The sequence below is a fragment of the Aquarana catesbeiana genome, unplaced genomic scaffold (genome assembly GCF_042186555.1).
Source record: "Aquarana catesbeiana isolate 2022-GZ unplaced genomic scaffold, ASM4218655v1 unanchor46, whole genome shotgun sequence".
In the NCBI taxonomy this organism is placed as follows: Eukaryota; Metazoa; Chordata; class Amphibia; order Anura; family Ranidae; genus Aquarana; species Aquarana catesbeiana.
Window position 1 is genome coordinate 14,389 of NW_027362702.1, and position 27,609 is coordinate 41,997.

Below are 27,609 nucleotides of genomic sequence, written 5' to 3' on the forward strand. Positions count from 1 at the left end.
AACTCCGGAGGATCTTTAACAACAATTGCATCGCTGTGTACTTCAAGTCCAGCAATACACTGGGACGGAAGCTTGTACATCGGCACTATCTGCACTGCCCATTTTGAACATCGCTCTAGCTAGCCAAGCGATTTGACAACAATTGTCACCTTTAGCCACGCCGATCTAGGCACCAATAGCTATGCAGGCTTCCTGCCACCAACAATGGGATCATCTAACTTGAACAGGGCGGTTCTACAATTTTCACACCTCCCCCTGTTCTTGGACAATCAACATCGACACATTCACATGGTGATTGTCTTAAGGTGTGACTAGAAGTGCTGCAGTTATCTTCCTGAGCCAAAGAAGTGGCTCGATCAACTATGTAAACCTCTTCAACAAACGGCTAGTACATTTGCAAGGGTCTCCAGTGAACGCTTGTTTGTCTGCTCAGTTGCCGGTCACCTGAAGAGAGCCAAAGGACACGCTTTGTTTTAGCCTTCGGGCCCCACTGAGGTAATGGAGAAAACATGAGCGTCCCTGGGTGGGCTCGAACCACCAACCTTTCAGTTAACAGCCGAACGCGCTAACCGATTGCGCCACAGAGACTGCACGCCGAGGGCCGGCGCACCGGCCGAGGGAGACATGAATAATAAAAACAAAGTTCCTTAAAAGGCTTCCCAATTGCACATTTCTAGAGTGCCTTCTAGAGTGCCTTCTAGTTAAAGGGGGAGAGAGGCAGGGTAAAAGAGGGCATCCTTCGAGCCGGAATCGAACCAGCGACCTAAGGATTACTACGTTGACGCTACAGTCCTCCGCTCTACCAGCTGAGCTATCGAAGGGCCCGCCGGTGGGTCGTAGCCCGTGACTCCTTGCATTCAAAGCCAGCGCTTTGCCCTTTGCGTTAGTCCTTCTGCCTTGAGGGATTGGTCTATGCCGCCTCTGCCTGAAAGGTCAAATGCCTTGGCAGCTGTGATGTGGGAAAGCTCGGCTTCACGTTTTGCACAGCGAGAAAACACAATCGAAGCACCTACCGCGTTTTGTTGGGAGCCCAAAAACCACAGCAGCAACGGTGATGTACCTCCCTGACAGCAAGTAAGCGCAGGAGTGTTTGGAAGCGCATTGCGTCTATCAAAACAAATTGGGCCGAAAGTTAGCAAAAAGTGTTTGGCGTCAGTTGGTAGCAAGAGGCCACACGGGAGGCAGCGTCTTAGCCCGGCTAGCTCAGTCGGTAGAGCATGAGACTCTTAATCTCAGGGTCGTGGGTTCGAGCCCCACGTTGGGCGTATGGCATCGCAACGTTTTGGCCCAGTCAGTGGCATTCATGCGCACTGCACGGCCCCACCTTTACCATATCGACTGGCTTCTCTTCCATTCCCTCTACAAACGGGGAAATGTTTCGAGCTTATCTTTCTAGTGGTCAATTCGTATGGCAGCAAGTTGACCTTGCGCTGGGGCGTGGTTCTTATCAGCGCCACGTGTGACACGAATTGGATAGAGATAGTGGCACAGGCCCCGGACAGCCTTGCGTTGGTGGTATAGTGGTGAGCATAGCTGCCTTCCAAGCAGTTGACCCGGGTTCGATTCCCGGCCAACGCACTCCTATCCCTTTTTGGCCTTGCAAAGCGGCCCTAAGCAAAGACCCAAGTCATCCAGGTCCTTGAAGAAAGCTCCTAAGATATCCTGGCTTAGCGACAACTGTGGAGACTTTCTTCGGCATTCGAAAAGTCTCTGGCCTTATGCTTTAACTCGCTCAGGAGGTCCAGCATTATCCAGGGCCAAGGTTCAGCCATTTTGACTACTGATTCCCAAAGAGAATCAACTCTGTCACACACAACATTGCTAAGTATCTGGCAACAACGCTAACACCCTTAGCTGGCATCATATTGCACCATTTGCTATTCGGTGACGAAGGCATCGAATAGCAAATGACCCGCTTTGGACTGTGTCTTGCAAGGCAAGGAAAGGGGTGCATTTGGGCAAGGAGGCCTACAGGAAACCTACCCACACACACCGCTATCTGCTTTTTGGCTCACACCACCCACTGGAACCCAAGCTGGGGCTTCTTAGGACTCTGCAATATCGGGCTGACGCGGTAACAACAAAAAGAGTCTACAGACCCTCTCAGGTGTGCTTTGAAAGCTTGTGGCTAGCCAGACTGGGTCTTGGCTAAACATCCACAAGGTCACGAAAACAAACTGGGGAGAAGCAGAACATTTGGAGAAATATAGTCACCCCCGTAAGCCACTGGAGTGTCAGAAAAACTCCGGAGGATCTTTAACAACAATTGCATCGCTGTGTACTTCAAGTCCAGCAATACACTGGGACGGAAGCTTGTACATCGGCACTATCTGCACTGCCCATTTTGAACATCGCTCTAGCTAGCCAAGCGATTTGACAACAATTGTCACCTTTAGCCACGCCGATCTAGGCACCAATAGCTATGCAGGCTTCCTGCCACCAACAATGGGATCATCTAACTTGAACAGGGCGGTTCTACAATTTTCACACCTCCCCCTGTTCTTGGACAATCAACATCGACACATTCACATGGTGATTGTCTTAAGGTGTGACTAGAAGTGCTGCAGTTATCTTCCTGAGCCAAAGAAGTGGCTCGATCAACTATGTAAACCTCTTCAACAAACGGCTAGTACATTTGCAAGGGTCTCCAGTGAACGCTTGTTTGTCTGCTCAGTTGCCGGTCACCTGAAGAGAGCCAAAGGACACGCTTTGTTTTAGCCTTCGGGCCCCACTGAGGTAATGGAGAAAACATGAGCGTCCCTGGGTGGGCTCGAACCACCAACCTTTCGGTTAACAGCCGAACGCGCTAACCGATTGCGCCACAGAGACTGCACGCCGAGGGCCGGCGCACCGGCCGAGGGAGACATGAATAATAAAAACAAAGTTCCTTAAAAGGCTTCCCAATTGCACATTTCTAGAGTGCCTTCTAGAGTGCCTTCTAGTTAAAGGGGGAGAGAGGCAGGGTAAAAGAGGGCATCCTTCGAGCCGGAATCGAACCAGCGACCTAAGGATTACTACGTTGACGCTACAGTCCTCCGCTCTACCAGCTGAGCTATCGAAGGGCCCGCCGGTGGGTCGTAGCCCGTGACTCCTTGCATTCAAAGCCAGCGCTTTGCCCTTTGCGTTAGTCCTTCTGCCTTGAGGGATTGGTCTATGCCGCCTCTGCCTGAAAGGTCAAATGCCTTGGCAGCTGTGATGTGGGAAAGCTCGGCTTCACGTTTTGCACAGCGAGAAAACACAATCGAAGCACCTACCGCGTTTTGTTGGGAGCCCAAAAACCACAGCAGCAACGGTGATGTACCTCCCTGACAGCAAGTAAGCGCAGGAGTGTTTGGAAGCGCATTGCGTCTATCAAAACAAATTGGGCCGAAAGTTAGCAAAAAGTGTTTGGCGTCAGTTGGTAGCAAGAGGCCACACGGGAGGCAGCGTCTTAGCCCGGCTAGCTCAGTCGGTAGAGCATGAGACTCTTAATCTCAGGGTCGTGGGTTCGAGCCCCACGTTGGGCGTATGGCATCGCAACGTTTTGGCCCAGTCAGTGGCATTCATGCGCACTGCACGGCCCCACCTTTACCATATCGACTGGCTTCTCTTCCATTCCCTCTACAAACGGGGAAATGTTTCGAGCTTATCTTTCTAGTGGTCAATTCGTATGGCAGCAAGTTGACCTTGCGCTGGGGCGTGGTTCTTATCAGCGCCACGTGTGACACGAATTGGATAGAGATAGTGGCACAGGCCCCGGACAGCCTTGCGTTGGTGGTATAGTGGTGAGCATAGCTGCCTTCCAAGCAGTTGACCCGGGTTCGATTCCCGGCCAACGCACTCCTATCCCTTTTTTGGCCTTGCAAAGCGGCCCTAAGCAAAGACCCAAGTCATCCAGGTCCTTGAAGAAAGCTCCTAAGATATCCTGGCTTAGCGACAACTGTGGAGACTTTCTTCGGCATTCGAAAAGTCTCTGGCCTTATGCTTTAACTCGCTCAGGAGGTCCAGCATTATCCAGGGCCAAGGTTCAGCCATTTTGACTACTGATTCCCAAAGAGAATCAACTCTGTCACACACAACATTGCTAAGTATCTGGCAACAACGCTAACACCCTTAGCTGGCATCATATTGCACCATTTGCTATTCGGTGACGAAGGCATCGAATAGCAAATGACCCGCTTTGGACTGTGTCTTGCAAGGCAAGGAAAGGGGTGCATTTGGGCAAGGAGGCCTACAGGAAACCTACCCACACACACCGCTATCTGCTTTTTGGCTCACACCACCCACTGGAACCCAAGCTGGGGCTTCTTAGGACTCTGCAATATCGGGCTGACGCGGTAACAACAAAAAGAGTCTACAGACCCTCTCAGGTGTGCTTTGAAAGCTTGTGGCTAGCCAGACTGGGTCTTGGCTAAACATCCACAAGGTCACGAAAACAAACTGGGGAGAAGCAGAACATTTGGAGAAATATAGTCACCCCCGTAAGCCACTGGAGTGTCAGAAAAACTCCGGAGGATCTTTAACAACAATTGCATCGCTGTGTACTTCAAGTCCAGCAATACACTGGGACGGAAGCTTGTACATCGGCACTATCTGCACTGCCCATTTTGAACATCGCTCTAGCTAGCCAAGCGATTTGACAACAATTGTCACCTTTAGCCACGCCGATCTAGGCACCAATAGCTATGCAGGCTTCCTGCCACCAACAATGGGATCATCTAACTTGAACAGGGCGGTTCTACAATTTTCACACCTCCCCCTGTTCTTGGACAATCAACATCGACACATTCACATGGTGATTGTCTTAAGGTGTGACTAGAAGTGCTGCAGTTATCTTCCTGAGCCAAAGAAGTGGCTCGATCAACTATGTAAACCTCTTCAACAAACGGCTAGTACATTTGCAAGGGTCTCCAGTGAACGCTTGTTTGTCTGCTCAGTTGCCGGTCACCTGAAGAGAGCCAAAGGACACGCTTTGTTTTAGCCTTCGGGCCCCACTGAGGTAATGGAGAAAACATGAGCGTCCCTGGGTGGGCTCGAACCACCAACCTTTCGGTTAACAGCCGAACGCGCTAACCGATTGCGCCACAGAGACTGCACGCTGAGGGCCGGCGCACCGGCCGAGGGAGACATGAATAATAAAAACAAAGTTCCTTAAAAGGCTTCCCAATTGCACATTTCTAGAGTGCCTTCTAGAGTGCCTTCTAGTTAAAGGGGGAGAGAGGCAGGGTAAAAGAGGGCATCCTTCGAGCCGGAATCGAACCAGCGACCTAAGGATTACTACGTTGACGCTACAGTCCTCCGCTCTACCAGCTGAGCTATCGAAGGGCCCGCCGGTGGGTCGTAGCCCGTGACTCCTTGCATTCAAAGCCAGCGCTTTGCCCTTTGCGTTAGTCCTTCTGCCTTGAGGGATTGGTCTATGCCGCCTCTGCCTGAAAGGTCAAATGCCTTGGCAGCTGTGATGTGGGAAAGCTCGGCTTCACGTTTTGCACAGCGAGAAAACACAATCGAAGCACCTACCGCGTTTTGTTGGGAGCCCAAAAACCACAGCAGCAACGGTGATGTACCTCCCTGACAGCAAGTAAGCGCAGGAGTGTTTGGAAGCGCATTGCGTCTATCAAAACAAATTGGGCCGAAAGTTAGCAAAAAGTGTTTGGCGTCAGTTGGTAGCAAGAGGCCACACGGGAGGCAGCGTCTTAGCCCGGCTAGCTCAGTCGGTAGAGCATGAGACTCTTAATCTCAGGGTCGTGGGTTCGAGCCCCACGTTGGGCGTATGGCATCGCAACGTTTTGGCCCAGTCAGTGGCATTCATGCGCACTGCACGGCCCCACCTTTACCATATCGACTGGCTTCTCTTCCATTCCCTCTACAAACGGGGAAATGTTTCGAGCTTATCTTTCTAGTGGTCAATTCGTATGGCAGCAAGTTGACCTTGCGCTGGGGCGTGGTTCTTATCAGCGCCACGTGTGACACGAATTGGATAGAGATAGTGGCACAGGCCCCGGACAGCCTTGCGTTGGTGGTATAGTGGTGAGCATAGCTGCCTTCCAAGCAGTTGACCCGGGTTCGATTCCCGGCCAACGCACTCCTATCCCTTTTTTGGCCTTGCAAAGCGGCCCTAAGCAAAGACCCAAGTCATCCAGGTCCTTGAAGAAAGCTCCTAAGATATCCTGGCTTAGCGACAACTGTGGAGACTTTCTTCGGCATTCGAAAAGTCTCTGGCCTTATGCTTTAACTCGCTCAGGAGGTCCAGCATTATCCAGGGCCAAGGTTCAGCCATTTTGACTACTGATTCCCAAAGAGAATCAACTCTGTCACACACAACATTGCTAAGTATCTGGCAACAACGCTAACACCCTTAGCTGGCATCATATTGCACCATTTGCTATTCGGTGACGAAGGCATCGAATAGCAAATGACCCGCTTTGGACTGTGTCTTGCAAGGCAAGGAAAGGGGTGCATTTGGGCAAGGAGGCCTACAGGAAACCTACCCACACACACCGCTATCTGCTTTTTGGCTCACACCACCCACTGGAACCCAAGCTGGGGCTTCTTAGGACTCTGCAATATCGGGCTGACGCGGTAACAACAAAAAGAGTCTACAGACCCTCTCAGGTGTGCTTTGAAAGCTTGTGGCTAGCCAGACTGGGTCTTGGCTAAACATCCACAAGGTCACGAAAACAAACTGGGGAGAAGCAGAACATTTGGAGAAATATAGTCACCCCCGTAAGCCACTGGAGTGTCAGAAAAACTCCGGAGGATCTTTAACAACAATTGCATCGCTGTGTACTTCAAGTCCAGCAATACACTGGGACGGAAGCTTGTACATCGGCACTATCTGCACTGCCCATTTTGAACATCGCTCTAGCTAGCCAAGCGATTTGACAACAATTGTCACCTTTAGCCACGCCGATCTAGGCACCAATAGCTATGCAGGCTTCCTGCCACCAACAATGGGATCATCTAACTTGAACAGGGCGGTTCTACAATTTTCACACCTCCCCCTGTTCTTGGACAATCAACATCGACACATTCACATGGTGATTGTCTTAAGGTGTGACTAGAAGTGCTGCAGTTATCTTCCTGAGCCAAAGAAGTGGCTCGATCAACTATGTAAACCTCTTCAACAAACGGCTAGTACATTTGCAAGGGTCTCCAGTGAACGCTTGTTTGTCTGCTCAGTTGCCGGTCACCTGAAGAGAGCCAAAGGACACGCTTTGTTTTAGCCTTCGGGCCCCACTGAGGTAATGGAGAAAACATGAGCGTCCCTGGGTGGGCTCGAACCACCAACCTTTCGGTTAACAGCCGAACGCGCTAACCGATTGTGCCACAGAGACTGCACGCCGAGGGCCGGCGCACCGGCCGAGGGAGACATGAATAATAAAAACAAAGTTCCTTAAAAGGCTTCCCAATTGCACATTTCTAGAGTGCCTTCTAGAGTGCCTTCTAGTTAAAGGGGGAGAGAGGCAGGGTAAAAGAGGGCATCCTTCGAGCCGGAATCGAACCAGCGACCTAAGGATTACTACGTTGACGCTACAGTCCTCCGCTCTACCAGCTGAGCTATCGAAGGGCCCGCCGGTGGGTCGTAGCCCGTGACTCCTTGCATTCAAAGCCAGCGCTTTGCCCTTTGCGTTAGTCCTTCTGCCTTGAGGGATTGGTCTATGCCGCCTCTGCCTGAAAGGTCAAATGCCTTGGCAGCTGTGATGTGGGAAAGCTCGGCTTCACGTTTTGCACAGCGAGAAAACACAATCGAAGCACCTACCGCGTTTTGTTGGGAGCCCAAAAACCACAGCAGCAACGGTGATGTACCTCCCTGACAGCAAGTAAGCGCAGGAGTGTTTGGAAGCGCATTGCGTCTATCAAAACAAATTGGGCCGAAAGTTAGCAAAAAGTGTTTGGCGTCAGTTGGTAGCAAGAGGCCACACGGGAGGCAGCGTCTTAGCCCGGCTAGCTCAGTCGGTAGAGCATGAGACTCTTAATCTCAGGGTCGTGGGTTCGAGCCCCACGTTGGGCGTATGGCATCGCAACGTTTTGGCCCAGTCAGTGGCATTCATGCGCACTGCACGGCCCCACCTTTACCATATCGACTGGCTTCTCTTCCATTCCCTCTACAAACGGGGAAATGTTTCGAGCTTATCTTTCTAGTGGTCAATTCGTATGGCAGCAAGTTGACCTTGCGCTGGGGCGTGGTTCTTATCAGCGCCACGTGTGACACGAATTGGATAGAGATAGTGGCACAGGCCCCGGACAGCCTTGCGTTGGTGGTATAGTGGTGAGCATAGCTGCCTTCCAAGCAGTTGACCCGGGTTCGATTCCCGGCCAACGCACTCCTATCCCTTTTTGGCCTTGCAAAGCGGCCCTAAGCAAAGACCCAAGTCATCCAGGTCCTTGAAGAAAGCTCCTAAGATATCCTGGCTTAGCGACAACTGTGGAGACTTTCTTCGGCATTCGAAAAGTCTCTGGCCTTATGCTTTAACTCGCTCAGGAGGTCCAGCATTATCCAGGGCCAAGGTTCAGCCATTTTGACTACTGATTCCCAAAGAGAATCAACTCTGTCACACACAACATTGCTAAGTATCTGGCAACAACGCTAACACCCTTAGCTGGCATCATATTGCACCATTTGCTATTCGGTGACGAAGGCATCGAATAGCAAATGACCCGCTTTGGACTGTGTCTTGCAAGGCAAGGAAAGGGGTGCATTTGGGCAAGGAGGCCTACAGGAAACCTACCCACACACACCGCTATCTGCTTTTTGGCTCACACCACCCACTGGAACCCAAGCTGGGGCTTCTTAGGACTCTGCAATATCGGGCTGACGCGGTAACAACAAAAAGAGTCTACAGACCCTCTCAGGTGTGCTTTGAAAGCTTGTGGCTAGCCAGACTGGGTCTTGGCTAAACATCCACAAGGTCACGAAAACAAACTGGGGAGAAGCAGAACATTTGGAGAAATATAGTCACCCCCGTAAGCCACTGGAGTGTCAGAAAAACTCCGGAGGATCTTTAACAACAATTGCATCGCTGTGTACTTCAAGTCCAGCAATACACTGGGACGGAAGCTTGTACATCGGCACTATCTGCACTGCCCATTTTGAACATCGCTCTAGCTAGCCAAGCGATTTGACAACAATTGTCACCTTTAGCCACGCCGATCTAGGCACCAATAGCTATGCAGGCTTCCTGCCACCAACAATGGGATCATCTAACTTGAACAGGGCGGTTCTACAATTTTCACACCTCCCCCTGTTCTTGGACAATCAACATCGACACATTCACATGGTGATTGTCTTAAGGTGTGACTAGAAGTGCTGCAGTTATCTTCCTGAGCCAAAGAAGTGGCTCGATCAACTATGTAAACCTCTTCAACAAACGGCTAGTACATTTGCAAGGGTCTCCAGTGAACGCTTGTTTGTCTGCTCAGTTGCCGGTCACCTGAAGAGAGCCAAAGGACACGCTTTGTTTTAGCCTTCGGGCCCCACTGAGGTAATGGAGAAAACATGAGCGTCCCTGGGTGGGCTCGAACCACCAACCTTTCGGTTAACAGCCGAACGCGCTAACCGATTGCGCCACAGAGACTGCACGCCGAGGGCCGGCGCACCGGCCGAGGGAGACATGAATAATAAAAACAAAGTTCCTTAAAAGGCTTCCCAATTGCACATTTCTAGAGTGCCTTCTAGAGTGCCTTCTAGTTAAAGGGGGAGAGAGGCAGGGTAAAAGAGGGCATCCTTCGAGCCGGAATCGAACCAGCGACCTAAGGATTACTACGTTGACGCTACAGTCCTCCGCTCTACCAGCTGAGCTATCGAAGGGCCCGCCGGTGGGTCGTAGCCCGTGACTCCTTGCATTCAAAGCCAGCGCTTTGCCCTTTGCGTTAGTCCTTCTGCCTTGAGGGATTGGTCTATGCCGCCTCTGCCTGAAAGGTCAAATGCCTTGGCAGCTGTGATGTGGGAAAGCTCGGCTTCATGTTTTGCACAGCGAGAAAACACAATCGAAGCACCTACCGCGTTTTGTTGGGAGCCCAAAAACCACAGCAGCAACGGTGATGTACCTCCCTGACAGCAAGTAAGCGCAGGAGTGTTTGGAAGCGCATTGCGTCTATCAAAACAAATTGGGCCGAAAGTTAGCAAAAAGTGTTTGGCGTCAGTTGGTAGCAAGAGGCCACACGGGAGGCAGCGTCTTAGCCCGGCTAGCTCAGTCGGTAGAGCATGAGACTCTTAATCTCAGGGTCGTGGGTTCGAGCCCCACGTTGGGCGTATGGCATCGCAACGTTTTGGCCCAGTCAGTGGCATTCATGCGCACTGCACGGCCCCACCTTTACCATATCGACTGGCTTCTCTTCCATTCCCTCTACAAACGGGGAAATGTTTCGAGCTTATCTTTCTAGTGGTCAATTCGTATGGCAGCAAGTTGACCTTGCGCTGGGGCGTGGTTCTTATCAGCGCCACGTGTGACACGAATTGGATAGAGATAGTGGCACAGGCCCCGGACAGCCTTGCGTTGGTGGTATAGTGGTGAGCATAGCTGCCTTCCAAGCAGTTGACCCGGGTTCGATTCCCGGCCAACGCACTCCTATCCCTTTTTGGCCTTGCAAAGCGGCCCTAAGCAAAGACCCAAGTCATCCAGGTCCTTGAAGAAAGCTCCTAAGATATCCTGGCTTAGCGACAACTGTGGAGACTTTCTTCGGCATTCGAAAAGTCTCTGGCCTTATGCTTTAACTCGCTCAGGAGGTCCAGCATTATCCAGGGCCAAGGTTCAGCCATTTTGACTACTGATTCCCAAAGAGAATCAACTCTGTCACACACAACATTGCTAAGTATCTGGCAACAACGCTAACACCCTTAGCTGGCATCATATTGCACCATTTGCTATTCGGTGACGAAGGCATCGAATAGCAAATGACCCGCTTTGGACTGTGTCTTGCAAGGCAAGGAAAGGGGTGCATTTGGGCAAGGAGGCCTACAGGAAACCTACCCACACACACCGCTATCTGCTTTTTGGCTCACACCACCCACTGGAACCCAAGCTGGGGCTTCTTAGGACTCTGCAATATCGGGCTGACGCGGTAACAACAAAAAGAGTCTACAGACCCTCTCAGGTGTGCTTTGAAAGCTTGTGGCTAGCCAGACTGGGTCTTGGCTAAACATCCACAAGGTCACGAAAACAAACTGGGGAGAAGCAGAACATTTGGAGAAATATAGTCACCCCCGTAAGCCACTGGAGTGTCAGAAAAACTCCGGAGGATCTTTAACAACAATTGCATCGCTGTGTACTTCAAGTCCAGCAATACACTGGGACGGAAGCTTGTACATCGGCACTATCTGCACTGCCCATTTTGAACATCGCTCTAGCTAGCCAAGCGATTTGACAACAATTGTCACCTTTAGCCACGCCGATCTAGGCACCAATAGCTATGCAGGCTTCCTGCCACCAACAATGGGATCATCTAACTTGAACAGGGCGGTTCTACAATTTTCACACCTCCCCCTGTTCTTGGACAATCAACATCGACACATTCACATGGTGATTGTCTTAAGGTGTGACTAGAAGTGCTGCAGTTATCTTCCTGAGCCAAAGAAGTGGCTCGATCAACTATGTAAACCTCTTCAACAAACGGCTAGTACATTTGCAAGGGTCTCCAGTGAACGCTTGTTTGTCTGCTCAGTTGCCGGTCACCTGAAGAGAGCCAAAGGACACGCTTTGTTTTAGCCTTCGGGCCCCACTGAGGTAATGGAGAAAACATGAGCGTCCCTGGGTGGGCTCGAACCACCAACCTTTCGGTTAACAGCCGAACGCGCTAACCGATTGCGCCACAGAGACTGCACGCCGAGGGCCGGCGCACCGGCCGAGGGAGACATGAATAATAAAAACAAAGTTCCTTAAAAGGCTTCCCAATTGCACATTTCTAGAGTGCCTTCTAGAGTGCCTTCTAGTTAAAGGGGGAGAGAGGCAGGGTAAAAGAGGGCATCCTTCGAGCCGGAATCGAACCAGCGACCTAAGGATTACTACGTTGACGCTACAGTCCTCCGCTCTACCAGCTGAGCTATCGAAGGGCCCGCCGGTGGGTCGTAGCCCGTGACTCCTTGCATTCAAAGCCAGCGCTTTGCCCTTTGCGTTAGTCCTTCTGCCTTGAGGGATTGGTCTATGCCGCCTCTGCCTGAAAGGTCAAATGCCTTGGCAGCTGTGATGTGGGAAAGCTCGGCTTCACGTTTTGCACAGCGAGAAAACACAATCGAAGCACCTACCGCGTTTTGTTGGGAGCCCAAAAACCACAGCAGCAACGGTGATGTACCTCCCTGACAGCAAGTAAGCGCAGGAGTGTTTGGAAGCGCATTGCGTCTATCAAAACAAATTGGGCCGAAAGTTAGCAAAAAGTGTTTGGCGTCAGTTGGTAGCAAGAGGCCACACGGGAGGCAGCGTCTTAGCCCGGCTAGCTCAGTCGGTAGAGCATGAGACTCTTAATCTCAGGGTCGTGGGTTCGAGCCCCACGTTGGGCGTATGGCATCGCAACGTTTTGGCCCAGTCAGTGGCATTCATGCGCACTGCACGGCCCCACCTTTACCATATCGACTGGCTTCTCTTCCATTCCCTCTACAAACGGGGAAATGTTTCGAGCTTATCTTTCTAGTGGTCAATTCGTATGGCAGCAAGTTGACCTTGCGCTGGGGCGTGGTTCTTATCAGCGCCACGTGTGACACGAATTGGATAGAGATAGTGGCACAGGCCCCGGACAGCCTTGCGTTGGTGGTATAGTGGTGAGCATAGCTGCCTTCCAAGCAGTTGACCCGGGTTCGATTCCCGGCCAACGCACTCCTATCCCTTTTTGGCCTTGCAAAGCGGCCCTAAGCAAAGACCCAAGTCATCCAGGTCCTTGAAGAAAGCTCCTAAGATATCCTGGCTTAGCGACAACTGTGGAGACTTTCTTCGGCATTCGAAAAGTCTCTGGCCTTATGCTTTAACTCGCTCAGGAGGTCCAGCATTATCCAGGGCCAAGGTTCAGCCATTTTGACTACTGATTCCCAAAGAGAATCAACTCTGTCACACACAACATTGCTAAGTATCTGGCAACAACGCTAACACCCTTAGCTGGCATCATATTGCACCATTTGCTATTCGGTGACGAAGGCATCGAATAGCAAATGACCCGCTTTGGACTGTGTCTTGCAAGGCAAGGAAAGGGGTGCATTTGGGCAAGGAGGCCTACAGGAAACCTACCCACACACACCGCTATCTGCTTTTTGGCTCACACCACCCACTGGAACCCAAGCTGGGGCTTCTTAGGACTCTGCAATATCGGGCTGACGCGGTAACAACAAAAAGAGTCTACAGACCCTCTCAGGTGTGCTTTGAAAGCTTGTGGCTAGCCAGACTGGGTCTTGGCTAAACATCCACAAGGTCACGAAAACAAACTGGGGAGAAGCAGAACATTTGGAGAAATATAGTCACCCCCGTAAGCCACTGGAGTGTCAGAAAAACTCCGGAGGATCTTTAACAACAATTGCATCGCTGTGTACTTCAAGTCCAGCAATACACTGGGACGGAAGCTTGTACATCGGCACTATCTGCACTGCCCATTTTGAACATCGCTCTAGCTAGCCAAGCGATTTGACAACAATTGTCACCTTTAGCCACGCCGATCTAGGCACCAATAGCTATGCAGGCTTCCTGCCACCAACAATGGGATCATCTAACTTGAACAGGGCGGTTCTACAATTTTCACACCTCCCCCTGTTCTTGGACAATCAACATCGACACATTCACATGGTGATTGTCTTAAGGTGTGACTAGAAGTGCTGCAGTTATCTTCCTGAGCCAAAGAAGTGGCTCGATCAACTATGTAAACCTCTTCAACAAACGGCTAGTACATTTGCAAGGGTCTCCAGTGAACGCTTGTTTGTCTGCTCAGTTGCCGGTCACCTGAAGAGAGCCAAAGGACACGCTTTGTTTTAGCCTTCGGGCCCCACTGAGGTAATGGAGAAAACATGAGCGTCCCTGGGTGGGCTCGAACCACCAACCTTTCGGTTAACAGCCGAACGCGCTAACCGATTGCGCCACAGAGACTGCACGCCGAGGGCCGGCGCACCGGCCGAGGGAGACATGAATAATAAAAACAAAGTTCCTTAAAAGGCTTCCCAATTGCACATTTCTAGAGTGCCTTCTAGAGTGCCTTCTAGTTAAAGGGGGAGAGAGGCAGGGTAAAAGAGGGCATCCTTCGAGCCGGAATCGAACCAGCGACCTAAGGATTACTACGTTGACGCTACAGTCCTCCGCTCTACCAGCTGAGCTATCGAAGGGCCCGCCGGTGGGTCGTAGCCCGTGACTCCTTGCATTCAAAGCCAGCGCTTTGCCCTTTGCGTTAGTCCTTCTGCCTTGAGGGATTGGTCTATGCCGCCTCTGCCTGAAAGGTCAAATGCCTTGGCAGCTGTGATGTGGGAAAGCTCGGCTTCACGTTTTGCACAGCGAGAAAACACAATCGAAGCACCTACCGCGTTTTGTTGGGAGCCCAAAAACCACAGCAGCAACGGTGATGTACCTCCCTGACAGCAAGTAAGCGCAGGAGTGTTTGGAAGCGCATTGCGTCTATCAAAACAAATTGGGCCGAAAGTTAGCAAAAAGTGTTTGGCGTCAGTTGGTAGCAAGAGGCCACACGGGAGGCAGCGTCTTAGCCCGGCTAGCTCAGTCGGTAGAGCATGAGACTCTTAATCTCAGGGTCGTGGGTTCGAGCCCCACGTTGGGCGTATGGCATCGCAACGTTTTGGCCCAGTCAGTGGCATTCATGCGCACTGCACGGCCCCACCTTTACCATATCGACTGGCTTCTCTTCCATTCCCTCTACAAACGGGGAAATGTTTCGAGCTTATCTTTCTAGTGGTCAATTCGTATGGCAGCAAGTTGACCTTGCGCTGGGGCGTGGTTCTTATCAGCGCCACGTGTGACACGAATTGGATAGAGATAGTGGCACAGGCCCCGGACAGCCTTGCGTTGGTGGTATAGTGGTGAGCATAGCTGCCTTCCAAGCAGTTGACCCGGGTTCGATTCCCGGCCAACGCACTCCTATCCCTTTTTGGCCTTGCAAAGCGGCCCTAAGCAAAGACCCAAGTCATCCAGGTCCTTGAAGAAAGCTCCTAAGATATCCTGGCTTAGCGACAACTGTGGAGACTTTCTTCGGCATTCGAAAAGTCTCTGGCCTTATGCTTTAACTCGCTCAGGAGGTCCAGCATTATCCAGGGCCAAGGTTCAGCCATTTTGACTACTGATTCCCAAAGAGAATCAACTCTGTCACACACAACATTGCTAAGTATCTGGCAACAACGCTAACACCCTTAGCTGGCATCATATTGCACCATTTGCTATTCGGTGACGAAGGCATCGAATAGCAAATGACCCGCTTTGGACTGTGTCTTGCAAGGCAAGGAAAGGGGTGCATTTGGGCAAGGAGGCCTACAGGAAACCTACCCACACACACCGCTATCTGCTTTTTGGCTCACACCACCCACTGGAACCCAAGCTGGGGCTTCTTAGGACTCTGCAATATCGGGCTGACGCGGTAACAACAAAAAGAGTCTACAGACCCTCTCAGGTGTGCTTTGAAAGCTTGTGGCTAGCCAGACTGGGTCTTGGCTAAACATCCACAAGGTCACGAAAACAAACTGGGGAGAAGCAGAACATTTGGAGAAATATAGTCACCCCCGTAAGCCACTGGAGTGTCAGAAAAACTCCGGAGGATCTTTAACAACAATTGCATCGCTGTGTACTTCAAGTCCAGCAATACACTGGGACGGAAGCTTGTACATCGGCACTATCTGCACTGCCCATTTTGAACATCGCTCTAGCTAGCCAAGCGATTTGACAACAATTGTCACCTTTAGCCACGCCGATCTAGGCACCAATAGCTATGCAGGCTTCCTGCCACCAACAATGGGATCATCTAACTTGAACAGGGCGGTTCTACAATTTTCACACCTCCCCCTGTTCTTGGACAATCAACATCGACACATTCACATGGTGATTGTCTTAAGGTGTGACTAGAAGTGCTGCAGTTATCTTCCTGAGCCAAAGAAGTGGCTCGATCAACTATGTAAACCTCTTCAACAAACGGCTAGTACATTTGCAAGGGTCTCCAGTGAACGCTTGTTTGTCTGCTCAGTTGCCGGTCACCTGAAGAGAGCCAAAGGACACGCTTTGTTTTAGCCTTCGGGCCCCACTGAGGTAATGGAGAAAACATGAGCGTCCCTGGGTGGGCTCGAACCACCAACCTTTCGGTTAACAGCCAAACGCGCTAACCGATTGCGCCACAGAGACTGCACGCCGAGGGCCGGCGCACCGGCCGAGGGAGACATGAATAATAAAAACAAAGTTCCTTAAAAGGCTTCCCAATTGCACATTTCTAGAGTGCCTTCTAGAGTGCCTTCTAGTTAAAGGGGGAGAGAGGCAGGGTAAAAGAGGGCATCCTTCGAGCCGGAATCGAACCAGCGACCTAAGGATTACTACGTTGACGCTACAGTCCTCCGCTCTACCAGCTGAGCTATCGAAGGGCCCGCCGGTGGGTCGTAGCCCGTGACTCCTTGCATTCAAAGCCAGCGCTTTGCCCTTTGCGTTAGTCCTTCTGCCTTGAGGGATTGGTCTATGCCGCCTCTGCCTGAAAGGTCAAATGCCTTGGCAGCTGTGATGTGGGAAAGCTCGGCTTCACGTTTTGCACAGCGAGAAAACACAATCGAAGCACCTACCGCGTTTTGTTGGGAGCCCAAAAACCACAGCAGCAACGGTGATGTACCTCCCTGACAGCAAGTAAGCGCAGGAGTGTTTGGAAGCGCATTGCGTCTATCAAAACAAATTGGGCCGAAAGTTAGCAAAAAGTGTTTGGCGTCAGTTGGTAGCAAGAGGCCACACGGGAGGCAGCGTCTTAGCCCGGCTAGCTCAGTCGGTAGAGCATGAGACTCTTAATCTCAGGGTCGTGGGTTCGAGCCCCACGTTGGGCGTATGGCATCGCAACGTTTTGGCCCAGTCAGTGGCATTCATGCGCACTGCACGGCCCCACCTTTACCATATCGACTGGCTTCTCTTCCATTCCCTCTACAAACGGGGAAATGTTTCGAGCTTATCTTTCTAGTGGTCAATTCGTATGGCAGCAAGTTGACCTTGCGCTGGGGCGTGGTTCTTATCAGCGCCACGTGTGACACGAATTGGATAGAGATAGTGGCACAGGCCCCGGACAGCCTTGCGTTGGTGGTATAGTGGTGAGCATAGCTGCCTTCCAAGCAGTTGACCCGGGTTCGATTCCCGGCCAACGCACTCCTATCCCTTTTTGGCCTTGCAAAGCGGCCCTAAGCAAAGACCCAAGTCATCCAGGTCCTTGAAGAAAGCTCCTAAGATATCCTGGCTTAGCGACAACTGTGGAGACTTTCTTCGGCATTCGAAAAGTCTCTGGCCTTATGCTTTAACTCGCTCAGGAGGTCCAGCATTATCCAGGGCCAAGGTTCAGCCATTTTGACTACTGATTCCCAAAGAGAATCAACTCTGTCACACACAACATTGCTAAGTATCTGGCAACAACGCTAACACCCTTAGCTGGCATCATATTGCACCATTTGCTATTCGGTGACGAAGGCATCGAATAGCAAATGACCCGCTTTGGACTGTGTCTTGCAAGGCAAGGAAAGGGGTGCATTTGGGCAAGGAGGCCTACAGGAAACCTACCCACACACACCGCTATCTGCTTTTTGGCTCACACCACCCACTGGAACCCAAGCTGGGGCTTCTTAGGACTCTGCAATATCGGGCTGACGCGGTAACAACAAAAGGAGTCTACAGACCCTCTCAGGTGTGCTTTGAAAGCTTGTGGCTAGCCAGACTGGGTCTTGGCTAAACATCCACAAGGTCACGAAAACAAACTGGGGAGAAGCAGAACATTTGGAGAAATATAGTCACCCCCGTAAGCCACTGGAGTGTCAGAAAAACTCCGGAGGATCTTTAACAACAATTGCATCGCTGTGTACTTCAAGTCCAGCAATACACTGGGACGGAAGCTTGTACATCGGCACTATCTGCACTGCCCATTTTGAACATCGCTCTAGCTAGCCAAGCGATTTGACAACAATTGTCACCTTTAGCCACGCCGATCTAGGCACCAATAGCTATGCAGGCTTCCTGCCACCAACAATGGGATCATCTAACTTGAACAGGGCGGTTCTACAATTTTCACACCTCCCCCTGTTCTTGGACAATCAACATCGACACATTCACATGGTGATTGTCTTAAGGTGTGACTAGAAGTGCTGCAGTTATCTTCCTGAGCCAAAGAAGTGGCTCGATCAACTATGTAAACCTCTTCAACAAACGGCTAGTACATTTGCAAGGGTCTCCAGTGAACGCTTGTTTGTCTGCTCAGTTGCCGGTCACCTGAAGAGAGCCAAAGGACACGCTTTGTTTTAGCCTTCGGGCCCCACTGAGGTAATGGAGAAAACATGAGCGTCCCTGGGTGGGCTCGAACCACCAACCTTTCGGTTAACAGCCGAACGCGCTAACCGATTGCGCCACAGAGACTGCACGCTGAGGGCCGGCGCACCGGCCGAGGGAGACATGAATAATAAAAACAAAGTTCCTTAAAAGGCTTCCCAATTGCACATTTCTAGAGTGCCTTCTAGAGTGCCTTCTAGTTAAAGGGGGAGAGAGGCAGGGTAAAAGAGGGCATCCTTCGAGCCGGAATCGAACCAGCGACCTAAGGATTACTACGTTGACGCTACAGTCCTCCGCTCTACCAGCTGAGCTATCGAAGGGCCCGCCGGTGGGTCGTAGCCCGTGACTCCTTGCATTCAAAGCCAGCGCTTTGCCCTTTGCGTTAGTCCTTCTGCCTTGAGGGATTGGTCTATGCCGCCTCTGCCTGAAAGGTCAAATGCCTTGGCAGCTGTGATGTGGGAAAGCTCGGCTTCACGTTTTGCACAGCGAGAAAACACAATCGAAGCACCTACCGCGTTTTGTTGGGAGCCCAAAAACCACAGCAGCAACGGTGATGTACCTCCCTGACAGCAAGTAAGCGCAGGAGTGTTTGGAAGCGCATTGCGTCTATCAAAACAAATTGGGCCGAAAGTTAGCAAAAAGTGTTTGGCGTCAGTTGGTAGCAAGAGGCCACACGGGAGGCAGCGTCTTAGCCCGGCTAGCTCAGTCGGTAGAGCATGAGACTCTTAATCTCAGGGTCGTGGGTTCGAGCCCCACGTTGGGCGTATGGCATCGCAACGTTTTGGCCCAGTCAGTGGCATTCATGCGCACTGCACGGCCCCACCTTTACCATATCGACTGGCTTCTCTTCCATTCCCTCTACAAACGGGGAAATGTTTCGAGCTTATCTTTCTAGTGGTCAATTCGTATGGCAGCAAGTTGACCTTGCGCTGGGGCGTGGTTCTTATCAGCGCCACGTGTGACACGAATTGGATAGAGATAGTGGCACAGACCCCGGACAGCCTTGCGTTGGTGGTATAGTGGTGAGCATAGCTGCCTTCCAAGCAGTTGACCCGGGTTCGATTCCCGGCCAACGCACTCCTATCCCTTTTTGGCCTTGCAAAGCGGCCCTAAGCAAAGACCCAAGTCATCCAGGTCCTTGAAGAAAGCTCCTAAGATATCCTGGCTTAGCGACAACTGTGGAGACTTTCTTCGGCATTCGAAAAGTCTCTGGCCTTATGCTTTAACTCGCTCAGGAGGTCCAGCATTATCCAGGGCCAAGGTTCAGCCATTTTGACTACTGATTCCCAAAGAGAATCAACTCTGTCACACACAACATTGCTAAGTATCTGGCAACAACGCTAACACCCTTAGCTGGCATCATATTGCACCATTTGCTATTCGGTGACGAAGGCATCGAATAGCAAATGACCCGCTTTGGACTGTGTCTTGCAAGGCAAGGAAAGGGGTGCATTTGGGCAAGGAGGCCTACAGGAAACCTACCCACACACACCGCTATCTGCTTTTTGGCTCACACCACCCACTGGAACCCAAGCTGGGGCTTCTTAGGACTCTGCAATATCGGGCTGACGCGGTAACAACAAAAAGAGTCTACAGACCCTCTCAGGTGTGCTTTGAAAGCTTGTGGCTAGCCAGACTGGGTCTTGGCTAAACATCCACAAGGTCACGAAAACAAACTGGGGAGAAGCAGAACATTTGGAGAAATATAGTCACCCCCGTAAGCCACTGGAGTGTCAGAAAAACTCCGGAGGATCTTTAACAACAATTGCATCGCTGTGTACTTCAAGTCCAGCAATACACTGGGACGGAAGCTTGTACATCGGCACTATCTGCACTGCCCATTTTGAACATCGCTCTAGCTAGCCAAGCGATTTGACAACAATTGTCACCTTTAGCCACGCCGATCTAGGCACCAATAGCTATGCAGGCTTCCTGCCACCAACAATGGGATCATCTAACTTGAACAGGGCGGTTCTACAATTTTCACACCTCCCCCTGTTCTTGGACAATCAACATCGACACATTCACATGGTGATTGTCTTAAGGTGTGACTAGAAGTGCTGCAGTTATCTTCCTGAGCCAAAGAAGTGGCTCGATCAACTATGTAAACCTCTTCAACAAACGGCTAGTACATTTGCAAGGGTCTCCAGTGAACGCTTGTTTGTCTGCTCAGTTGCCGGTCACCTGAAGAGAGCCAAAGGACACGCTTTGTTTTAGCCTTCGGGCCCCACTGAGGTAATGGAGAAAACATGAGCGTCCCTGGGTGGGCTCGAACCACCAACCTTTCGGTTAACAGCCGAACGCGCTAACCGATTGCGCCACAGAGACTGCACGCCGAGGGCCGGCGCACCGGCCGAGGGAGACATGAATAATAAAAACAAAGTTCCTTAAAAGGCTTCCCAATTGCACATTTCTAGAGTGCCTTCTAGAGTGCCTTCTAGTTAAAGGGGGAGAGAGGCAGGGTAAAAGAGGGCATCCTTCGAGCCGGAATCGAACCAGCGACCTAAGGATTACTACGTTGACGCTACAGTCCTCCGCTCTACCAGCTGAGCTATCGAAGGGCCCGCCGGTGGGTCGTAGCCCGTGACTCCTTGCATTCAAAGCCAGCGCTTTGCCCTTTGCGTTAGTCCTTCTGCCTTGAGGGATTGGTCTATGCCGCCTCTGCCTGAAAGGTCAAATGCCTTGGCAGCTGTGATGTGGGAAAGCTCGGCTTCACGTTTTGCACAGCGAGAAAACACAATCGAAGCACCTACCGCGTTTTGTTGGGAGCCCAAAAACCACAGCAGCAACGGTGATGTACCTCCCTGACAGCAAGTAAGCGCAGGAGTGTTTGGAAGCGCATTGCGTCTATCAAAACAAATTGGGCCGAAAGTTAGCAAAAAGTGTTTGGCGTCAGTTGGTAGCAAGAGGCCACACGGGAGGCAGCGTCTTAGCCCGGCTAGCTCAGTCGGTAGAGCATGAGACTCTTAATCTCAGGGTCGTGGGTTCGAGCCCCACGTTGGGCGTATGGCATCGCAACGTTTTGGCCCAGTCAGTGGCATTCATGCGCACTGCACGGCCCCACCTTTACCATATCGACTGGCTTCTCTTCCATTCCCTCTACAAACGGGGAAATGTTTCGAGCTTATCTTTCTAGTGGTCAATTCGTATGGCAGCAAGTTGACCTTGCGCTGGGGCGTGGTTCTTATCAGCGCCACGTGTGACACGAATTGGATAGAGATAGTGGCACAGGCCCCGGACAGCCTTGCGTTGGTGGTATAGTGGTGAGCATAGCTGCCTTCCAAGCAGTTGACCCGGGTTCGATTCCCGGCCAACGCACTCCTATCCCTTTTTGGCCTTGCAAAGCGGCCCTAAGCAAAGACCCAAGTCATCCAGGTCCTTGAAGAAAGCTCCTAAGATATCCTGGCTTAGCGACAACTGTGGAGACTTTCTTCGGCATTCGAAAAGTCTCTGGCCTTATGCTTTAACTCGCTCAGGAGGTCCAGCATTATCCAGGGCCAAGGTTCAGCCATTTTGACTACTGATTCCCAAAGAGAATCAACTCTGTCACACACAACATTGCTAAGTATCTGGCAACAACGCTAACACCCTTAGCTGGCATCATATTGCACCATTTGCTATTCGGTGACGAAGGCATCGAATAGCAAATGACCCGCTTTGGACTGTGTCTTGCAAGGCAAGGAAAGGGGTGCATTTGGGCAAGGAGGCCTACAGGAAACCTACCCACACACACCGCTATCTGCTTTTTGGCTCACACCACCCACTGGAACCCAAGCTGGGGCTTCTTAGGACTCTGCAATATCGGGCTGACGCGGTAACAACAAAAGGAGTCTACAGACCCTCTCAGGTGTGCTTTGAAAGCTTGTGGCTAGCCAGACTGGGTCTTGGCTAAACATCCACAAGGTCACGAAAACAAACTGGGGAGAAGCAGAACATTTGGAGAAATATAGTCACCCCCGTAAGCCACTGGAGTGTCAGAAAAACTCCGGAGGATCTTTAACAACAATTGCATCGCTGTGTACTTCAAGTCCAGCAATACACTGGGACGGAAGCTTGTACATCGGCACTATCTGCACTGCCCATTTTGAACATCGCTCTAGCTAGCCAAGCGATTTGACAACAATTGTCACCTTTAGCCACGCCGATCTAGGCACCAATAGCTATGCAGGCTTCCTGCCACCAACAATGGGATCATCTAACTTGAACAGGGCGGTTCTACAATTTTCACACCTCCCCCTGTTCTTGGACAATCAACATCGACACATTCACATGGTGATTGTCTTAAGGTGTGACTAGAAGTGCTGCAGTTATCTTCCTGAGCCAAAGAAGTGGCTCGATCAACTATGTAAACCTCTTCAACAAACGGCTAGTACATTTGCAAGGGTCTCCAGTGAACGCTTGTTTGTCTGCTCAGTTGCCGGTCACCTGAAGAGAGCCAAAGGACACGCTTTGTTTTAGCCTTCGGGCCCCACTGAGGTAATGGAGAAAACATGAGCGTCCCTGGGTGGGCTCGAACCACCAACCTTTCGGTTAACAGCCGAACGCGCTAACCGATTGCGCCACAGAGACTGCACGCCGAGGGCCGGCGGGCCGGCGCACCGGCCGAGGGAGACATGAATAATAAAAACAAAGTTCCTTAAAAGGCTTCCCAATTGCACATTTCTAGAGTGCCTTCTAGAGTGCCTTCTAGTTAAAGGGGGAGAGAGGCAGGGTAAAAGAGGGCATCCTTCGAGCCGGAATCGAACCAGCGACCTAAGGATTACTACGTTGACGCTACAGTCCTCCGCTCTACCAGCTGAGCTATCGAAGGGCCCGCCGGTGGGTCGTAGCCCGTGACTCCTTGCATTCAAAGCCAGCGCTTTGCCCTTTGCGTTAGTCCTTCTGCCTTGAGGGATTGGTCTATGCCGCCTCTGCCTGAAAGGTCAAATGCCTTGGCAGCTGTGATGTGGGAAAGCTCGGCTTCACGTTTTGCACAGCGAGAAAACACAATCGAAGCACCTACCGCGTTTTGTTGGGAGCCCAAAAACCACAGCAGCAACGGTGATGTACCTCCCTGACAGCAAGTAAGCGCAGGAGTGTTTGGAAGCGCATTGCGTCTATCAAAACAAATTGGGCCGAAAGTTAGCAAAAAGTGTTTGGCGTCAGTTGGTAGCAAGAGGCCACACGGGAGGCAGCGTCTTAGCCCGGCTAGCTCAGTCGGTAGAGCATGAGACTCTTAATCTCAGGGTCGTGGGTTCGAGCCCCACGTTGGGCGTATGGCATCGCAACGTTTTGGCCCAGTCAGTGGCATTCATGCGCACTGCACGGCCCCACCTTTACCATATCGACTGGCTTCTCTTCCATTCCCTCTACAAACGGGGAAATGTTTCGAGCTTATCTTTCTAGTGGTCAATTCGTATGGCAGCAAGTTGACCTTGCGCTGGGGCGTGGTTCTTATCAGCGCCACGTGTGACACGAATTGGATAGAGATAGTGGCACAGACCCCGGACAGCCTTGCGTTGGTGGTATAGTGGTGAGCATAGCTGCCTTCCAAGCAGTTGACCCGGGTTCGATTCCCGGCCAACGCACTCCTATCCCTTTTTGGCCTTGCAAAGCGGCCCTAAGCAAAGACCCAAGTCATCCAGGTCCTTGAAGAAAGCTCCTAAGATATCCTGGCTTAGCGACAACTGTGGAGACTTTCTTCGGCATTCGAAAAGTCTCTGGCCTTATGCTTTAACTCGCTCAGGAGGTCCAGCATTATCCAGGGCCAAGGTTCAGCCATTTTGACTACTGATTCCCAAAGAGAATCAACTCTGTCACACACAACATTGCTAAGTATCTGGCAACAACGCTAACACCCTTAGCTGGCATCATATTGCACCATTTGCTATTCGGTGACGAAGGCATCGAATAGCAAATGACCCGCTTTGGACTGTGTCTTGCAAGGCAAGGAAAGGGGTGCATTTGGGCAAGGAGGCCTACAGGAAACCTACCCACACACACCGCTATCTGCTTTTTGGCTCACACCACCCACTGGAACCCAAGCTGGGGCTTCTTAGGACTCTGCAATATCGGGCTGACGCGGTAACAACAAAAAGAGTCTACAGACCCTCTCAGGTGTGCTTTGAAAGCTTGTGGCTAGCCAGACTGGGTCTTGGCTAAACATCCACAAGGTCACGAAAACAAACTGGGGAGAAGCAGAACATTTGGAGAAATATAGTCACCCCCGTAAGCCACTGGAGTGTCAGAAAAACTCCGGAGGATCTTTAACAACAATTGCATCGCTGTGTACTTCAAGTCCAGCAATACACTGGGACGGAAGCTTGTACATCGGCACTATCTGCACTGCCCATTTTGAACATCGCTCTAGCTAGCCAAGCGATTTGACAACAATTGTCACCTTTAGCCACGCCGATCTAGGCACCAATAGCTATGCAGGCTTCCTGCCACCAACAATGGGATCATCTAACTTGAACAGGGCGGTTCTACAATTTTCACACCTCCCCCTGTTCTTGGACAATCAACATCGACACATTCACATGGTGATTGTCTTAAGGTGTGACTAGAAGTGCTGCAGTTATCTTCCTGAGCCAAAGAAGTGGCTCGATCAACTATGTAAACCTCTTCAACAAACGGCTAGTACATTTGCAAGGGTCTCCAGTGAACGCTTGTTTGTCTGCTCAGTTGCCGGTCACCTGAAGAGAGCCAAAGGACACGCTTTGTTTTAGCCTTCGGGCCCCACTGAGGTAATGGAGAAAACATGAGCGTCCCTGGGTGGGCTCGAACCACCAACCTTTTGGTTAACAGCCGAACGCGCTAACCGATTGCGCCACAGAGACTGCACGCCGAGGGCCGGCGCACCGGCCGAGGGAGACATGAATAATAAAAACAAAGTTCCTTAAAAGGCTTCCCAATTGCACATTTCTAGAGTGCCTTCTAGAGTGCCTTCTAGTTAAAGGGGGAGAGAGGCAGGGTAAAAGAGGGCATCCTTCGAGCCGGAATCGAACCAGCGACCTAAGGATTACTACGTTGACGCTACAGTCCTCCGCTCTACCAGCTGAGCTATCGAAGGGCCCGCCGGTGGGTCGTAGCCCGTGACTCCTTGCATTCAAAGCCAGCGCTTTGCCCTTTGCGTTAGTCCTTCTGCCTTGAGGGATTGGTCTATGCCGCCTCTGCCTGAAAGGTCAAATGCCTTGGCAGCTGTGATGTGGGAAAGCTCGGCTTCACGTTTTGCACAGCGAGAAAACACAATCGAAGCACCTACCGCGTTTTGTTGGGAGCCCAAAAACCACAGCAGCAACGGTGATGTACCTCCCTGACAGCAAGTAAGCGCAGGAGTGTTTGGAAGCGCATTGCGTCTATCAAAACAAATTGGGCCGAAAGTTAGCAAAAAGTGTTTGGCGTCAGTTGGTAGCAAGAGGCCACACGGGAGGCAGCGTCTTAGCCCGGCTAGCTCAGTCGGTAGAGCATGAGACTCTTAATCTCAGGGTCGTGGGTTCGAGCCCCACGTTGGGCGTATGGCATCGCAACGTTTTGGCCCAGTCAGTGGCATTCATGCGCACTGCACGGCCCCACCTTTACCATATCGACTGGCTTCTCTTCCATTCCCTCTACAAACGGGGAAATGTTTCGAGCTTATCTTTCTAGTGGTCAATTCGTATGGCAGCAAGTTGACCTTGCGCTGGGGCGTGGTTCTTATCAGCGCCACGTGTGACACGAATTGGATAGAGATAGTGGCACAGGCCCCGGACAGCCTTGCGTTGGTGGTATAGTGGTGAGCATAGCTGCCTTCCAAGCAGTTGACCCGGGTTCGATTCCCGGCCAACGCACTCCTATCCCTTTTTGGCCTTGCAAAGCGGCCCTAAGCAAAGACCCAAGTCATCCAGGTCCTTGAAGAAAGCTCCTAAGATATCCTGGCTTAGCGACAACTGTGGAGACTTTCTTCGGCATTCGAAAAGTCTCTGGCCTTATGCTTTAACTCGCTCAGGAGGTCCAGCATTATCCAGGGCCAAGGTTCAGCCATTTTGACTACTGATTCCCAAAGAGAATCAACTCTGTCACACACAACATTGCTAAGTATCTGGCAACAACGCTAACACCCTTAGCTGGCATCATATTGCACCATTTGCTATTCGGTGACGAAGGCATCGAATAGCAAATGACCCGCTTTGGACTGTGTCTTGCAAGGCAAGGAAAGGGGTGCATTTGGGCAAGGAGGCCTACAGGAAACCTACCCACACACACCGCTATCTGCTTTTTGGCTCACACCACCCACTGGAACCCAAGCTGGGGCTTCTTAGGACTCTGCAATATCGGGCTGACGCGGTAACAACAAAAGGAGTCTACAGACCCTCTCAGGTGTGCTTTGAAAGCTTGTGGCTAGCCAGACTGGGTCTTGGCTAAACATCCACAAGGTCACGAAAACAAACTGGGGAGAAGCAGAACATTTGGAGAAATATAGTCACCCCCGTAAGCCACTGGAGTGTCAGAAAAACTCCGGAGGATCTTTAACAACAATTGCATCGCTGTGTACTTCAAGTCCAGCAATACACTGGGACGGAAGCTTGTACATCGGCACTATCTGCACTGCCCATTTTGAACATCGCTCTAGCTAGCCAAGCGATTTGACAACAATTGTCACCTTTAGCCACGCCGATCTAGGCACCAATAGCTATGCAGGCTTCCTGCCACCAACAATGGGATCATCTAACTTGAACAGGGCGGTTCTACAATTTTCACACCTCCCCCTGTTCTTGGACAATCAACATCGACACATTCACATGGTGATTGTCTTAAGGTGTGACTAGAAGTGCTGCAGTTATCTTCCTGAGCCAAAGAAGTGGCTCGATCAACTATGTAAACCTCTTCAACAAACGGCTAGTACATTTGCAAGGGTCTCCAGTGAACGCTTGTTTGTCTGCTCAGTTGCCGGTCACCTGAAGAGAGCCAAAGGACACGCTTTGTTTTAGCCTTCGGGCCCCACTGAGGTAATGGAGAAAACATGAGCGTCCCTGGGTGGGCTCGAACCACCAACCTTTCGGTTAACAGCCGAACGCGCTAACCGATTGCGCCACAGAGACTGCACGCCGAGGGCCGGCGCACCGGCCGAGGGAGACATGAATAATAAAAACAAAGTTCCTTAAAAGGCTTCCCAATTGCACATTTCTAGAGTGCCTTCTAGAGTGCCTTCTAGTTAAAG

At 51.2% G+C, this 27,609-nt stretch overlaps 45 non-coding genes across 45 annotated transcripts; 24 read left to right on the forward strand and 21 right to left on the reverse strand.

Annotated features, from left to right (window-relative positions):
- Positions 1 to 735: 735 nt before the first annotated feature.
- TRNAY-GUA (transfer RNA tyrosine (anticodon GUA)) lies at positions 736 to 821 on the reverse strand. Its single transcript is given in 2 exon segments — positions 736 to 771; positions 785 to 821. It is a non-coding gene; the product is annotated as a tRNA-Tyr (tRNA).
- Positions 822 to 1,192: 371 nt separating this feature from the next.
- TRNAK-CUU (transfer RNA lysine (anticodon CUU)) lies at positions 1,193 to 1,265 on the forward strand. Its single transcript has one exon. It is a non-coding gene; the product is annotated as a tRNA-Lys (tRNA).
- A 241-nt stretch (positions 1,266 to 1,506) lies between these two features.
- On the forward strand, positions 1,507 to 1,578 carry TRNAG-UCC (transfer RNA glycine (anticodon UCC)). Its single transcript has one exon. It is a non-coding gene; the product is annotated as a tRNA-Gly (tRNA).
- A 1,177-nt stretch (positions 1,579 to 2,755) lies between these two features.
- TRNAN-GUU (transfer RNA asparagine (anticodon GUU)) lies at positions 2,756 to 2,829 on the reverse strand. The gene has a single exon. It is a non-coding gene; the product is annotated as a tRNA-Asn (tRNA).
- A 147-nt stretch (positions 2,830 to 2,976) lies between these two features.
- TRNAY-GUA (transfer RNA tyrosine (anticodon GUA)) lies at positions 2,977 to 3,062 on the reverse strand. The gene is given in 2 exon segments: positions 2,977 to 3,012; positions 3,026 to 3,062. It is a non-coding gene; the product is annotated as a tRNA-Tyr (tRNA).
- Positions 3,063 to 3,433: 371 nt separating this feature from the next.
- Positions 3,434 to 3,506, forward strand: TRNAK-CUU (transfer RNA lysine (anticodon CUU)). Its single transcript has one exon. It is a non-coding gene; the product is annotated as a tRNA-Lys (tRNA).
- Positions 3,507 to 3,747: 241 nt separating this feature from the next.
- TRNAG-UCC (transfer RNA glycine (anticodon UCC)) lies at positions 3,748 to 3,819 on the forward strand. The gene has a single exon. It is a non-coding gene; the product is annotated as a tRNA-Gly (tRNA).
- A 1,178-nt stretch (positions 3,820 to 4,997) lies between these two features.
- Positions 4,998 to 5,071, reverse strand: TRNAN-GUU (transfer RNA asparagine (anticodon GUU)). The gene has a single exon. It is a non-coding gene; the product is annotated as a tRNA-Asn (tRNA).
- Positions 5,072 to 5,218: 147 nt separating this feature from the next.
- On the reverse strand, positions 5,219 to 5,304 carry TRNAY-GUA (transfer RNA tyrosine (anticodon GUA)). The gene is given in 2 exon segments: positions 5,219 to 5,254; positions 5,268 to 5,304. It is a non-coding gene; the product is annotated as a tRNA-Tyr (tRNA).
- A 371-nt stretch (positions 5,305 to 5,675) lies between these two features.
- On the forward strand, positions 5,676 to 5,748 carry TRNAK-CUU (transfer RNA lysine (anticodon CUU)). Its single transcript has one exon. It is a non-coding gene; the product is annotated as a tRNA-Lys (tRNA).
- Positions 5,749 to 5,989: 241 nt separating this feature from the next.
- Positions 5,990 to 6,061, forward strand: TRNAG-UCC (transfer RNA glycine (anticodon UCC)). The gene has a single exon. It is a non-coding gene; the product is annotated as a tRNA-Gly (tRNA).
- Positions 6,062 to 7,460: 1,399 nt separating this feature from the next.
- On the reverse strand, positions 7,461 to 7,546 carry TRNAY-GUA (transfer RNA tyrosine (anticodon GUA)). Its single transcript is given in 2 exon segments — positions 7,461 to 7,496; positions 7,510 to 7,546. It is a non-coding gene; the product is annotated as a tRNA-Tyr (tRNA).
- A 371-nt stretch (positions 7,547 to 7,917) lies between these two features.
- Positions 7,918 to 7,990, forward strand: TRNAK-CUU (transfer RNA lysine (anticodon CUU)). The gene has a single exon. It is a non-coding gene; the product is annotated as a tRNA-Lys (tRNA).
- A 241-nt stretch (positions 7,991 to 8,231) lies between these two features.
- On the forward strand, positions 8,232 to 8,303 carry TRNAG-UCC (transfer RNA glycine (anticodon UCC)). The gene has a single exon. It is a non-coding gene; the product is annotated as a tRNA-Gly (tRNA).
- Positions 8,304 to 9,480: 1,177 nt separating this feature from the next.
- TRNAN-GUU (transfer RNA asparagine (anticodon GUU)) lies at positions 9,481 to 9,554 on the reverse strand. Its single transcript has one exon. It is a non-coding gene; the product is annotated as a tRNA-Asn (tRNA).
- Positions 9,555 to 9,701: 147 nt separating this feature from the next.
- Positions 9,702 to 9,787, reverse strand: TRNAY-GUA (transfer RNA tyrosine (anticodon GUA)). The gene is given in 2 exon segments: positions 9,702 to 9,737; positions 9,751 to 9,787. It is a non-coding gene; the product is annotated as a tRNA-Tyr (tRNA).
- Positions 9,788 to 10,158: 371 nt separating this feature from the next.
- Positions 10,159 to 10,231, forward strand: TRNAK-CUU (transfer RNA lysine (anticodon CUU)). Its single transcript has one exon. It is a non-coding gene; the product is annotated as a tRNA-Lys (tRNA).
- Positions 10,232 to 10,472: 241 nt separating this feature from the next.
- Positions 10,473 to 10,544, forward strand: TRNAG-UCC (transfer RNA glycine (anticodon UCC)). Its single transcript has one exon. It is a non-coding gene; the product is annotated as a tRNA-Gly (tRNA).
- A 1,177-nt stretch (positions 10,545 to 11,721) lies between these two features.
- TRNAN-GUU (transfer RNA asparagine (anticodon GUU)) lies at positions 11,722 to 11,795 on the reverse strand. Its single transcript has one exon. It is a non-coding gene; the product is annotated as a tRNA-Asn (tRNA).
- Positions 11,796 to 11,942: 147 nt separating this feature from the next.
- On the reverse strand, positions 11,943 to 12,028 carry TRNAY-GUA (transfer RNA tyrosine (anticodon GUA)). Its single transcript is given in 2 exon segments — positions 11,943 to 11,978; positions 11,992 to 12,028. It is a non-coding gene; the product is annotated as a tRNA-Tyr (tRNA).
- A 371-nt stretch (positions 12,029 to 12,399) lies between these two features.
- Positions 12,400 to 12,472, forward strand: TRNAK-CUU (transfer RNA lysine (anticodon CUU)). Its single transcript has one exon. It is a non-coding gene; the product is annotated as a tRNA-Lys (tRNA).
- Positions 12,473 to 12,713: 241 nt separating this feature from the next.
- Positions 12,714 to 12,785, forward strand: TRNAG-UCC (transfer RNA glycine (anticodon UCC)). The gene has a single exon. It is a non-coding gene; the product is annotated as a tRNA-Gly (tRNA).
- Positions 12,786 to 13,962: 1,177 nt separating this feature from the next.
- TRNAN-GUU (transfer RNA asparagine (anticodon GUU)) lies at positions 13,963 to 14,036 on the reverse strand. The gene has a single exon. It is a non-coding gene; the product is annotated as a tRNA-Asn (tRNA).
- A 147-nt stretch (positions 14,037 to 14,183) lies between these two features.
- TRNAY-GUA (transfer RNA tyrosine (anticodon GUA)) lies at positions 14,184 to 14,269 on the reverse strand. Its single transcript is given in 2 exon segments — positions 14,184 to 14,219; positions 14,233 to 14,269. It is a non-coding gene; the product is annotated as a tRNA-Tyr (tRNA).
- A 371-nt stretch (positions 14,270 to 14,640) lies between these two features.
- Positions 14,641 to 14,713, forward strand: TRNAK-CUU (transfer RNA lysine (anticodon CUU)). The gene has a single exon. It is a non-coding gene; the product is annotated as a tRNA-Lys (tRNA).
- Positions 14,714 to 14,954: 241 nt separating this feature from the next.
- Positions 14,955 to 15,026, forward strand: TRNAG-UCC (transfer RNA glycine (anticodon UCC)). The gene has a single exon. It is a non-coding gene; the product is annotated as a tRNA-Gly (tRNA).
- Positions 15,027 to 16,424: 1,398 nt separating this feature from the next.
- On the reverse strand, positions 16,425 to 16,510 carry TRNAY-GUA (transfer RNA tyrosine (anticodon GUA)). Its single transcript is given in 2 exon segments — positions 16,425 to 16,460; positions 16,474 to 16,510. It is a non-coding gene; the product is annotated as a tRNA-Tyr (tRNA).
- A 371-nt stretch (positions 16,511 to 16,881) lies between these two features.
- Positions 16,882 to 16,954, forward strand: TRNAK-CUU (transfer RNA lysine (anticodon CUU)). Its single transcript has one exon. It is a non-coding gene; the product is annotated as a tRNA-Lys (tRNA).
- Positions 16,955 to 17,195: 241 nt separating this feature from the next.
- On the forward strand, positions 17,196 to 17,267 carry TRNAG-UCC (transfer RNA glycine (anticodon UCC)). The gene has a single exon. It is a non-coding gene; the product is annotated as a tRNA-Gly (tRNA).
- A 1,177-nt stretch (positions 17,268 to 18,444) lies between these two features.
- On the reverse strand, positions 18,445 to 18,518 carry TRNAN-GUU (transfer RNA asparagine (anticodon GUU)). The gene has a single exon. It is a non-coding gene; the product is annotated as a tRNA-Asn (tRNA).
- Positions 18,519 to 18,665: 147 nt separating this feature from the next.
- On the reverse strand, positions 18,666 to 18,751 carry TRNAY-GUA (transfer RNA tyrosine (anticodon GUA)). The gene is given in 2 exon segments: positions 18,666 to 18,701; positions 18,715 to 18,751. It is a non-coding gene; the product is annotated as a tRNA-Tyr (tRNA).
- Positions 18,752 to 19,122: 371 nt separating this feature from the next.
- TRNAK-CUU (transfer RNA lysine (anticodon CUU)) lies at positions 19,123 to 19,195 on the forward strand. The gene has a single exon. It is a non-coding gene; the product is annotated as a tRNA-Lys (tRNA).
- Positions 19,196 to 19,436: 241 nt separating this feature from the next.
- On the forward strand, positions 19,437 to 19,508 carry TRNAG-UCC (transfer RNA glycine (anticodon UCC)). The gene has a single exon. It is a non-coding gene; the product is annotated as a tRNA-Gly (tRNA).
- Positions 19,509 to 20,685: 1,177 nt separating this feature from the next.
- On the reverse strand, positions 20,686 to 20,759 carry TRNAN-GUU (transfer RNA asparagine (anticodon GUU)). The gene has a single exon. It is a non-coding gene; the product is annotated as a tRNA-Asn (tRNA).
- Positions 20,760 to 20,906: 147 nt separating this feature from the next.
- TRNAY-GUA (transfer RNA tyrosine (anticodon GUA)) lies at positions 20,907 to 20,992 on the reverse strand. Its single transcript is given in 2 exon segments — positions 20,907 to 20,942; positions 20,956 to 20,992. It is a non-coding gene; the product is annotated as a tRNA-Tyr (tRNA).
- Positions 20,993 to 21,363: 371 nt separating this feature from the next.
- Positions 21,364 to 21,436, forward strand: TRNAK-CUU (transfer RNA lysine (anticodon CUU)). Its single transcript has one exon. It is a non-coding gene; the product is annotated as a tRNA-Lys (tRNA).
- A 241-nt stretch (positions 21,437 to 21,677) lies between these two features.
- On the forward strand, positions 21,678 to 21,749 carry TRNAG-UCC (transfer RNA glycine (anticodon UCC)). The gene has a single exon. It is a non-coding gene; the product is annotated as a tRNA-Gly (tRNA).
- Positions 21,750 to 22,926: 1,177 nt separating this feature from the next.
- TRNAN-GUU (transfer RNA asparagine (anticodon GUU)) lies at positions 22,927 to 23,000 on the reverse strand. Its single transcript has one exon. It is a non-coding gene; the product is annotated as a tRNA-Asn (tRNA).
- A 155-nt stretch (positions 23,001 to 23,155) lies between these two features.
- TRNAY-GUA (transfer RNA tyrosine (anticodon GUA)) lies at positions 23,156 to 23,241 on the reverse strand. The gene is given in 2 exon segments: positions 23,156 to 23,191; positions 23,205 to 23,241. It is a non-coding gene; the product is annotated as a tRNA-Tyr (tRNA).
- Positions 23,242 to 23,612: 371 nt separating this feature from the next.
- On the forward strand, positions 23,613 to 23,685 carry TRNAK-CUU (transfer RNA lysine (anticodon CUU)). Its single transcript has one exon. It is a non-coding gene; the product is annotated as a tRNA-Lys (tRNA).
- A 241-nt stretch (positions 23,686 to 23,926) lies between these two features.
- On the forward strand, positions 23,927 to 23,998 carry TRNAG-UCC (transfer RNA glycine (anticodon UCC)). Its single transcript has one exon. It is a non-coding gene; the product is annotated as a tRNA-Gly (tRNA).
- Positions 23,999 to 25,396: 1,398 nt separating this feature from the next.
- On the reverse strand, positions 25,397 to 25,482 carry TRNAY-GUA (transfer RNA tyrosine (anticodon GUA)). The gene is given in 2 exon segments: positions 25,397 to 25,432; positions 25,446 to 25,482. It is a non-coding gene; the product is annotated as a tRNA-Tyr (tRNA).
- Positions 25,483 to 25,853: 371 nt separating this feature from the next.
- Positions 25,854 to 25,926, forward strand: TRNAK-CUU (transfer RNA lysine (anticodon CUU)). The gene has a single exon. It is a non-coding gene; the product is annotated as a tRNA-Lys (tRNA).
- A 241-nt stretch (positions 25,927 to 26,167) lies between these two features.
- Positions 26,168 to 26,239, forward strand: TRNAG-UCC (transfer RNA glycine (anticodon UCC)). Its single transcript has one exon. It is a non-coding gene; the product is annotated as a tRNA-Gly (tRNA).
- Positions 26,240 to 27,416: 1,177 nt separating this feature from the next.
- On the reverse strand, positions 27,417 to 27,490 carry TRNAN-GUU (transfer RNA asparagine (anticodon GUU)). Its single transcript has one exon. It is a non-coding gene; the product is annotated as a tRNA-Asn (tRNA).
- Between the last annotated feature and the right edge of the window lie 119 nt (positions 27,491 to 27,609).